The sequence below is a fragment of the Dromaius novaehollandiae genome, chromosome 6 (assembly GCF_036370855.1).
Source record: "Dromaius novaehollandiae isolate bDroNov1 chromosome 6, bDroNov1.hap1, whole genome shotgun sequence".
In the NCBI taxonomy this organism is placed as follows: domain Eukaryota; kingdom Metazoa; phylum Chordata; class Aves; order Casuariiformes; family Dromaiidae; genus Dromaius; species Dromaius novaehollandiae.
The window spans coordinates 28,185,677-28,194,398 of record NC_088103.1 but is presented as its reverse complement, the minus strand read 5'-3'; the positions used below and the strand labels follow the sequence as shown (position 1 = coordinate 28,194,398).

The 8,722-nt window shown below is 41.2% G+C and overlaps 1 long non-coding RNA gene across 1 annotated transcript in view; it reads right to left on the bottom strand.

Annotated features, from left to right (window-relative positions):
- Positions 1–2,384: 2,384 nt before the first annotated feature.
- The window catches only part of LOC135328719 (uncharacterized), an 88,489-nt gene continuing 82,151 nt past the window's right edge, over positions 2,385–8,722 (bottom strand). Inside the window, exon 4 of the long non-coding RNA XR_010389723.1 lies at positions 2,385–3,509. This is a non-coding gene — a long non-coding RNA (uncharacterized LOC135328719). The remainder of the gene's footprint in view (positions 3,510–8,722) is intronic.

Genomic DNA, 8,722 nt, shown 5'->3' with positions numbered 1-8,722 from the left:
TTGGCCATTCCTGTACACGTAAAATAGTGCCATGCAAAGATCTTACAGTCTAAGGCCTCAGCAAAAAGAAACTAAATTTTAAAGTGCATACAGTTTTTAATTACACTTATCTCTTGGGGACCATTCCTTTGCAGTAGTCAAAACACTTTCCAAAGAAGTCAAGCATCATTAAGCCCATTTTTAACACAAGTAATGGACTCCAAGAACGGAAGACACTTAGCCAGTATCACGCAGATACCTACCTGGTTATTGCATCCCAGTTATTCAGAGCATGCTTCAGCTCTCTGTGTGCAGACAATAGATGCTCTCTCTTTAAGAAAGCGTTGTCACGCATGTGCTTAAATTTTTTTCCGGAGAAGGATGTTTTCTTAACCTAACCCAAATATTTGAATGGACATAAAACTAGGCATGCTGGGAAATCAAAAGCACCAGAAACAATGAAATCAGTTTCCTTCAGATTTGTGTCTCATGGATGAGTGACTTTTATATCAAAAATTTGATTGCAGCTGAGACATCTGTTAGGGCTTTCCCCCACATGGATTCTCTCATCTCTAATAATGCACACTCTCATTCTGATCTCTTCCCTACTGTCAGGTCCTCCCAATGTCTTTTTCATCCACCTGGACATCTGCTTTTAGAAGCTTACTTATCTTAGATATCTTTACTCCTCTGACAAATCTGGTGAAATTCAGCCAATGAATTCAAAAGGCATCAGGGACACGCACAGACATACACATAAGCTTCTTTTCTGTAAGAAATCAGGGATCATTTCCCTAGGTTCAACTGACAAACCTAAAAAATTGCAAATAAATAAACTTCCCTTCCATAATTATTAAAACACTGCAAAAATTAGCTGCAAATTAGACTGACTGGCACTTCAGTTAAAAAGATCCCAACATCCTCTGTGCATTTATTATGCATCTAGATCTGAATCCATTAACTCACCCATTTTAATACTGACATGAGCTCTGCTGACATCACAGCAGTTGTATATGGTACGTGAGATCAAAATCAGGCCTGTTAGCTTTAATTAATATAGACAGCAGAACAGTAACTACAGTGTGTACTAAATACTGGGGATAGGAAAGAAAACATATTACTCTTCCTCTGTTAGAGACCAGGGTAAAGACCACTGAGTTTGTTTTTCAAGGATCTAAATAGTGCTTGTGCTATTCCTTTTCCCAGCAATGAGTTTCATCCTTTGAGTGCAATGTAGTTTGCTAAGTGTGAAGTTATGATAAAGGAGAAGCAGTGCTGTTAGAAAGATGGTTCTACAGCAACTATTTAAATGTAAACCTCTCAGAAATGTTATTTGACTGTGAAATCCAAGAGACCATACTGCCAATACCCTCACAAAGGGCCAGAATTGCAAAGCTCAGATTGACGTTTTAACTACACAGCAAAGTGTTCGGATGAGAAGATTTGGATTTTGTCTATTACGGATGACTGAAAGTTTCTGTTACAGAAGTTCAATTTAAAAACACCAATTTATTGCATACACAATACCTCGTTTGCAATAGCTCAAGAAGACTTTTGCCAAACTGCATTCCTGATGCATCTGGGGCCAGAGATTTCCATAGCTGCTCAGTGAAATTGATGCTCTTACCAATTTCTCAGCTAGGTTGTCAGCAAAAACAACAAAAGTTGTCAATTTTGATCTCCAGATCCCAGGAAACATCTCTGAATTTGAAGGTTTGTTTAGTTCAGACTGAAACCAACTTTAAAGACATATAAACATTTTGGCAAACTAAAAACTCAGGTTTTGTTCAACTCTTGTGCCCATTTCTACCATGGGCTGGCTAATACTTGTCTTAAAAGTGTCTCATTAAAGGAAATCTCAATATACCACTGTTTTCTTCTTATAGAGAAAATAAAACATTTGCTACTGCAAGCTGCTATTCTGCATCCAAAAAAATCTGTCCTTCTTACTTGGTTTTCACTCAGTGCTTACTCAGGCAAAATTCCCATTGACTTTGGTGGGTGCCTCATAAGCAAGTAGGAACGTCAAGATTTGGCCAACATATGTTTTGTAAGTAGACGCTAAAGGAAAAGCAATTTGATCTCTTTTCAAAGCCTGGCAGAACATAATATAGCATAATCACTAAAAAATCTAAGACAGAATTTCATCAAGCAAAAACAAACACTGTTCTAAAAGTCAGCAGGAGACGGCCAGTTCTGAGCCTACAGTAATTGTGACGTTGAGAATAGGAGTAAATTCCCTGAAGATGCTCCATACAGTAGCAAACCATCTGTCCAAACACTTGCAAAAAAGGCTCATGTTTGAAAACCCTGGATCTCGCCAAGGCCTTTGCCATTGGCTTTAGAAGTGTAATGAGTTGGAATATTCACAGATGTTCTTTCTGAATGTCCCTCACTCTCTGTAAAGCAGATGCATCTTGGAGACTGCAAAATGAACTACCAGGAAAGACAACAAAACCTTTTCTGCCTCCTGTTGCCTTTCTCTACAGGAGGGACTGAGGCTTCAAAAATCAACTGGCATTTTTCTGCTGTTGGGCAACTCTAAGGAAAATGCTTCCTTCAAAGATTGACCATTACTGAAACTGACTCCAATGCAGAATTTCATCAATGTGCACTTGCATATGGCACCGGACCACCAACCATATCCTTCAAAATAAGAATCTGTGATTCAAAGCAACTCCAGAGAATATTTCCTAATGAATCTTGGCAAAAAGAAGGCAGCTCTTGAGACCTAGCAGTCACCAAGCCTTGGATTTTTGCAGAACAAGTACAATTCATTGCTGATATACCTAGAAATTCTGGTTCACAGTAGAGTCTTTAGTTAATGGCAAAAGCTTATAAGGCAGAACATAATTCATATTACAGTGTAAAAGCAATAACACTTGAAGTTAAGGGTCAGCTGCCAATTCTAAGTCCTATTTTTCAGGGCTTTAAAAGTGAATAACTGCACAGAGCATCAGGTTGACAATCTCAATGATTTTTAAACAATGGATTAACTTTGTTAAGCTGATTTGAACACTTAAAATAACGTTCAATGGGTATTTTAGAAGTTGTGAAATGGAAGCACCCTGAGAGATATGCAAACTGGAAACTTTGCACCCCCACTCACTACACAGTCCAGCACCAGAGAAGGCTTCTTCTGATGCTGCATCACTGGGCCTCATCTCAACACAGAGAAAGCCAAGAGCAGATTCATCCCTACATTGTCCAGGAAGTCACTACCACAAGCAGATCAATAAAAGATTAATACCAGTGGAATTTTATGCTGGGTAAAATCTACATAAAATTTTCCATTTGCAGTCAGTTTTCATCTCAGCTTCCAACTGAACTCCTCAGAGTTGGAGTTTCAGGCCCCACCTACCTGCCCTCCTGCATAGGCCTTGTTTGGTGGCTGGACTACATCACCCATGCTGCACAGTGGTCTCTCCTTGTAGCTCAGCTGCTGCAGGATGGTAGTTTTCAAGCTGCTCCACTCAACGTTTTGCTCCATCGACAAAATGAAATTGTTGACAAATGGGAAGGCCTTAGATCTGGAAGAAATTCCAAACAGATTTTTGCACTTCATTCCAGGCACATGAGGAAAGAGGGACTCTGCCACTAGGCTGTCTCCTGTCGTGATCTGGATACTGTCTGGTTACATGTGTTTTGAGAGCCTCACCTCAACATCCGCTTGCTGGAATGTAATTGTAATATTCAGGGCTAGCTGTATGCTAACCTGTATAACAGTAACTAGTGGAGACAGATGTTCTAAGCATCGGCATCTGTGATTCATAAAGGAACCTGAGGATCTGGTAGATGCAACCTCCTGGACCTCCCAGAGAACTGACAAGAACCATCTCAGCACTCTGCTGACTTCTAGGCACCTCCAGCACAGCATTCTCCCCACTTTTACAATGGGGAGTTGTCTTAGCTACTTTTATGGCCCTTCTTACTGTAGTATCTCACAGTCTTTATTGAATGGTTCCTTAAAATACTGCTCTGAGGGAAGGAACTACTATTTCCCTGTTCACAGACAAGGAGATTGAGGCCAAAGTCTGATGCAGAGCTTGCACTGGGACCACACTAGGAGCATCCACACAACTCCCATCACTTAGGTGCCGAAGCCAGCACAACATCGGGACCTTCTAGGAAGGAGCATCAGCCACACCAGTGCATCTGCCCTATAGTGAGCATAAGAAGCTGCAAAATACCTGATATATAGTGGGGAACTTCACCAAGCCAGCATGGCCTCCTCCAAAGGATAGGCTGGACTGGAGCTTCTTCCCAGCTTAACTCGGGAGCTCAACTAAACCTTGTCTCAGATTGTTTGGACACTAGGCAAGTCTGGGCTCAAATGCAAGCTCAAAGTCACGCTTAAAATCCAAGCCAGAGAATCATTTGATCATGCACTCATGGAAGGTGTATAGCAGAGTAGGGACGTGGACCCAGGTTTCTCTATTATAACTGGTCTTTCTCATTATGTCTTGCCTTTCTCTTAGAGGTCTTTTACCCCATTATTTGGCTTGGGGTTTTTTTCCAGCCAAAAAGGAAGAAAGAAAAGAAAAGAGTAGGAGGGGAAGGAGAAGGTAAGCAGGAAAAGCAAGGAAAACAAAAATTGTAAACCAGAACATTGTTTCTGGACAGTGTTAACTGATGAATTCTGGAAGATCAAAAATTATAAAATCTTAAAAAAATAACCCACCAGTACCAAAACATTTTCACTACAGCAACTTCTGGGTTAAAAAACTGAGAAAGTAAGCTGACCAGCTCCCAATAAGAGTCTTTAAAAATCTCTCATAACAAGGATCGCAGCACATTTATGAGGTGGCCATTCCACATGCAATCAAGCCAACTGACTCTTTGTTGTGTTCCTAATAATAAAAAGAAGTGCTGCTACACTAGTGTAATGCCCATGACAAGAGCTCTGAGATAAGTTTACCTTCCATCAGGTCCTTCTCAAATGAATTCTGTAAACTATGCTTGCCCTTTTAACATCCAAGTGCATAATCTGCTTTACCTTTGCAATGGAAAACATGGTTATGAAGAGTCGTCTCTACCCTTTTCTTTATTTAACATAATATGAGGATCAGTAGCACTGAAAACAAGAACCCAGGTTACATGCCAGGAGCCGTGGAATATAAAACCTTGCTGTGGGCCGATAATATCTCACTGACTCTTACCGGTCTCCATGACCCTTCTACTAAATAAACTTCATGAAATCAAAACTTACACCCTTCTCAGAAGTCCAATCCCTTCCTGCAGCGAGCACTGCTTTTGTGATAACCAAAGGAATTCTATATTTAGGGACAGCACTTGTTCTTGACCTTCAGAGGACTGTTTCCACTGACACATGCTGAAAAGAAAAGGGATAAAAATCCCTTTTGGGACTTCATTTCAGATCCTACAGTTCTAATATGAAACCTAAACTACTTCAGGCTGCCAGTGTTATAATACCGCCTGCTAAGTATAAAGCAGAAGGGAAAAATCCAAAAGACAATACTTCATTACATGGAAATTCTTTGAATCCTAAAACCATATGGGATATTAAAAGCTTTCCCCAAATCCCTCTCAGATCAATCGAATTCAATTGCTGTACAAAATCGGTATTTGGAAGAAGAAGAAAATTCTGATTTTCTGCATTTCTGGTTACTGGGAGCTGATTGATAATCATCTGTACCTGGAAAAATAGCTTTTGTTTCAGAGCAAATATAAAAGCCAGGAGACAAAATCTCTCAATCATTTAATTGGTGGCTTTCTCAGTGAATTAGGCTGTGTGCCCTGTTCCAGCTCAATGAGATCTTTTAAGAACTTTTGCAAATCCTACATTTTATGAGTAAAGTTTCACAAAAAACTGCAGTTTGTGAACATTCCTACAATAGCATATGATGGCCAGCCCTGCTCACACAGTGATCTTGGAAGTCCTGTGTTTTCCCTCTGCTAAAGTACAGAAGTTGTAGTGATCCTATCAAAAAGTCAGGTCACCTCACACAACTCATCAGGTGTAAGGTACAAACCCCCACAGAGGCATAAACAGGAGGTAGTTCACACCTAAATGAATTTGCATATGTTGTTAGTCAATCCATTACGAGAAGAAAGCACATCTAGAAAGATGATGGCCTTCATCCTGGATAATTCATGAACAGAAAACGAGTCTGCACTTGACAAACACACTATCATTTTGCTACCACCAACTTAAGTTCAAGAGTCTGTTCTGCTGGATTGGAAAAAGTATGTGATCTCAAGCTCCCAGATTAGTGGCTGCTCCAGAATGGATGAGACTCTGTTTTAGGGCTTTTCTGAAAACCAAATTTTAAAAAAATCTTAATTTTGTCCCAGACTGTCCTGGAAGGGTAGTATTTTTTTAAATTACAAAAACTTTTCACGGGACACAAAAACTGTTTGTTTCCCCAGATCATAGTAGACACCAGGATTTGCTAAAATACCCCAGGTAACATGACTGATCCACCCTTTATCACAAAAGGCATTAAAATGGCACAGTATTTTTACAAAACTTTCACAGCACCTCTCCAGTAGTTAAGGGGGAGGGGGTTGTAATTTTTGTTTTAATTTCGCTGGAACAGCTCCCTCAGAGGAATAGCGTGCTGTGCTTTTTGGCCTCCTTCCATTCAAGGTTATGAATCAGAGCTGTGTTAACTAACTCGGAGAAATCTCCTTCATGCTGAGAGGAGCAGAAGACCAACCAACATTTAATTGTCCTTGCTATTGCAGTCCGCTGCTAGCTTCAAGCTACAGGCTTCAAGCCCTGAGCGGCATGGCTATTCCCACGACACATTCCCCATTGCACGGACCCCATGTCCAGCACAAAGGCAGAATGGAGCATGACCAAAGCATTTGAAGCAAGATCTCTGCCTGCCGCCACCTTGACTTTTCAGTGTGCCACGAAGAGTTGTTATTCATCCATTCTATTGCACCCTGTGGGTTTACATACATCTACCAACGTTGTTCCATCTGGTAACAATTTTCTGCAAACAGAAAAATCACATGCTCTTGCAGGGAGTTTGTATGAGCTGCATGGCTCCTGCTGCTCCCCATTCAGGAAATACTGCCCCTTTGGTCAGATCAGTAGGCCAAATCTTCACGTCCATACTCAGCTCATTTTTGTTGTGCAGAACTCTCACTAGCCATGGTAGGCATATGCCTCAGCCAAGATGGAGTAAAACACAATCACCAGACTGTCAGGTTGCATAACAAAGGCTCTTTTTTAATGAAAAGCTTCTTTCTATTTTCCTCAAATATCAAAGGGTGATACACAGATAGCTACATGGGTGCAATGCTCCCAGTGCAAAATTGGATATTTCAGAAGATTACATAACCACGCTCCAGTTTTTGCAGTCACTCTCCAGACAGTAGGGTATCAGGATCAGTTTCCCATCACCTCAGGCTGGGCACTGTACAAGCTGGAAGCACCATGGCTGTCCAAAGCTTTCATTCTGCTCTGATCACCTCTGATACAAAAGCAACATTCACTTTGCAGTAGTACAACTGAGGCTGAAGAGAGACAGGCACACACAGCCCAATTCCACATCACGGGGGCAGAGGGCCATCAGAAGCAGTGAGCAGGATGACGCATGTTCAGACAGCAACAGGTGATTAACCTTTAGCTCGTCTAACCAAAGGACTTGGTGGATCTTCTGTCTCTTGACAATTTTGGAACCACACAGGATAGAAAAATGTACTCTGACTCTGCCACAGTTCAGACCTCATAGATGATTCACAGGGTATCCCAGAAGTACACTATCCAGAGTCCACCTTGACAATCACAAAAATCCCTATGGCTTTAAACGCAATGAATTAGGCCTTGTTTAACCTACACCTGCATTATTTCCGGGGCCAAAGCCAACCCCTTTGCACAGCTCCAACACATTTCAAAGGAGCTGTGCCTGCTTACATTATGGGCCTGCATCCAGTCTCCACAGAATATCAGATGGTTTTTTAACTTTTTCCAAACTTCTGAAAAACTTCCAGGTACCACGTAGTTCCACCTCTTCCAACCAAATCAGTGACTAGTGAATCCTGGCCAGAATCTCTCCATTTAAACATCCAGGTTTCTCGACTGTGCTGGCCCATTTACACCCAAGAGTTTATTTTAACACAAGATTTCTTTTCCTCCTTCTCCAGTTTCTTTGTCTTAAATGGAATTTAGAAAAACAGAAAAAAGTCTTTGCTGATATTTGGTTACTCGCCACATGCTGAGTTGAGTTTCCTGTTTAAAAAAGAGAGAGACTTTGTGTGTGTGTGTGTGTGTGTGTGTGTGTGTTTTTGTGTGTGTGTGCTGGGACCTTTTTATGGGTATTTCTAACATGGCCTGACAACCCCTGCAGGAGCAAAGATCCAGGCATAAGATTTTCTGAGATATCTTGTCCCAGCTAGCATCAGACACAGCTCATGCACTACAAGCAGTGCTGGACAGAGGTTCCAACAAATACAAATTTTTTATTATTTCCTGAAGCAAGTCTTGATATGGAGAGAGCAGTCAGAAGTACAGCAAGAATGGTGATATTTGTCTTTGACGAGGATTTCGCCTGCGATAGATGGCTTTATTGGAGTGCAGGTTTCTCCAAAACTTTGTTCCCAAAATGAGGATGTGCAAAGTGCAATGACAGAGCTACAGAGCATGGGAGAGAGGCAATTAATAGCAGATGGGGCGAATAAAGAACTGTTTTCAACAGGCCTGTGAATCTGTATGGAAAAAGGTGAGAAAGAAGAGCTGCAGAGAAAGCTTATCTGCCCCTTGTAAGAACTG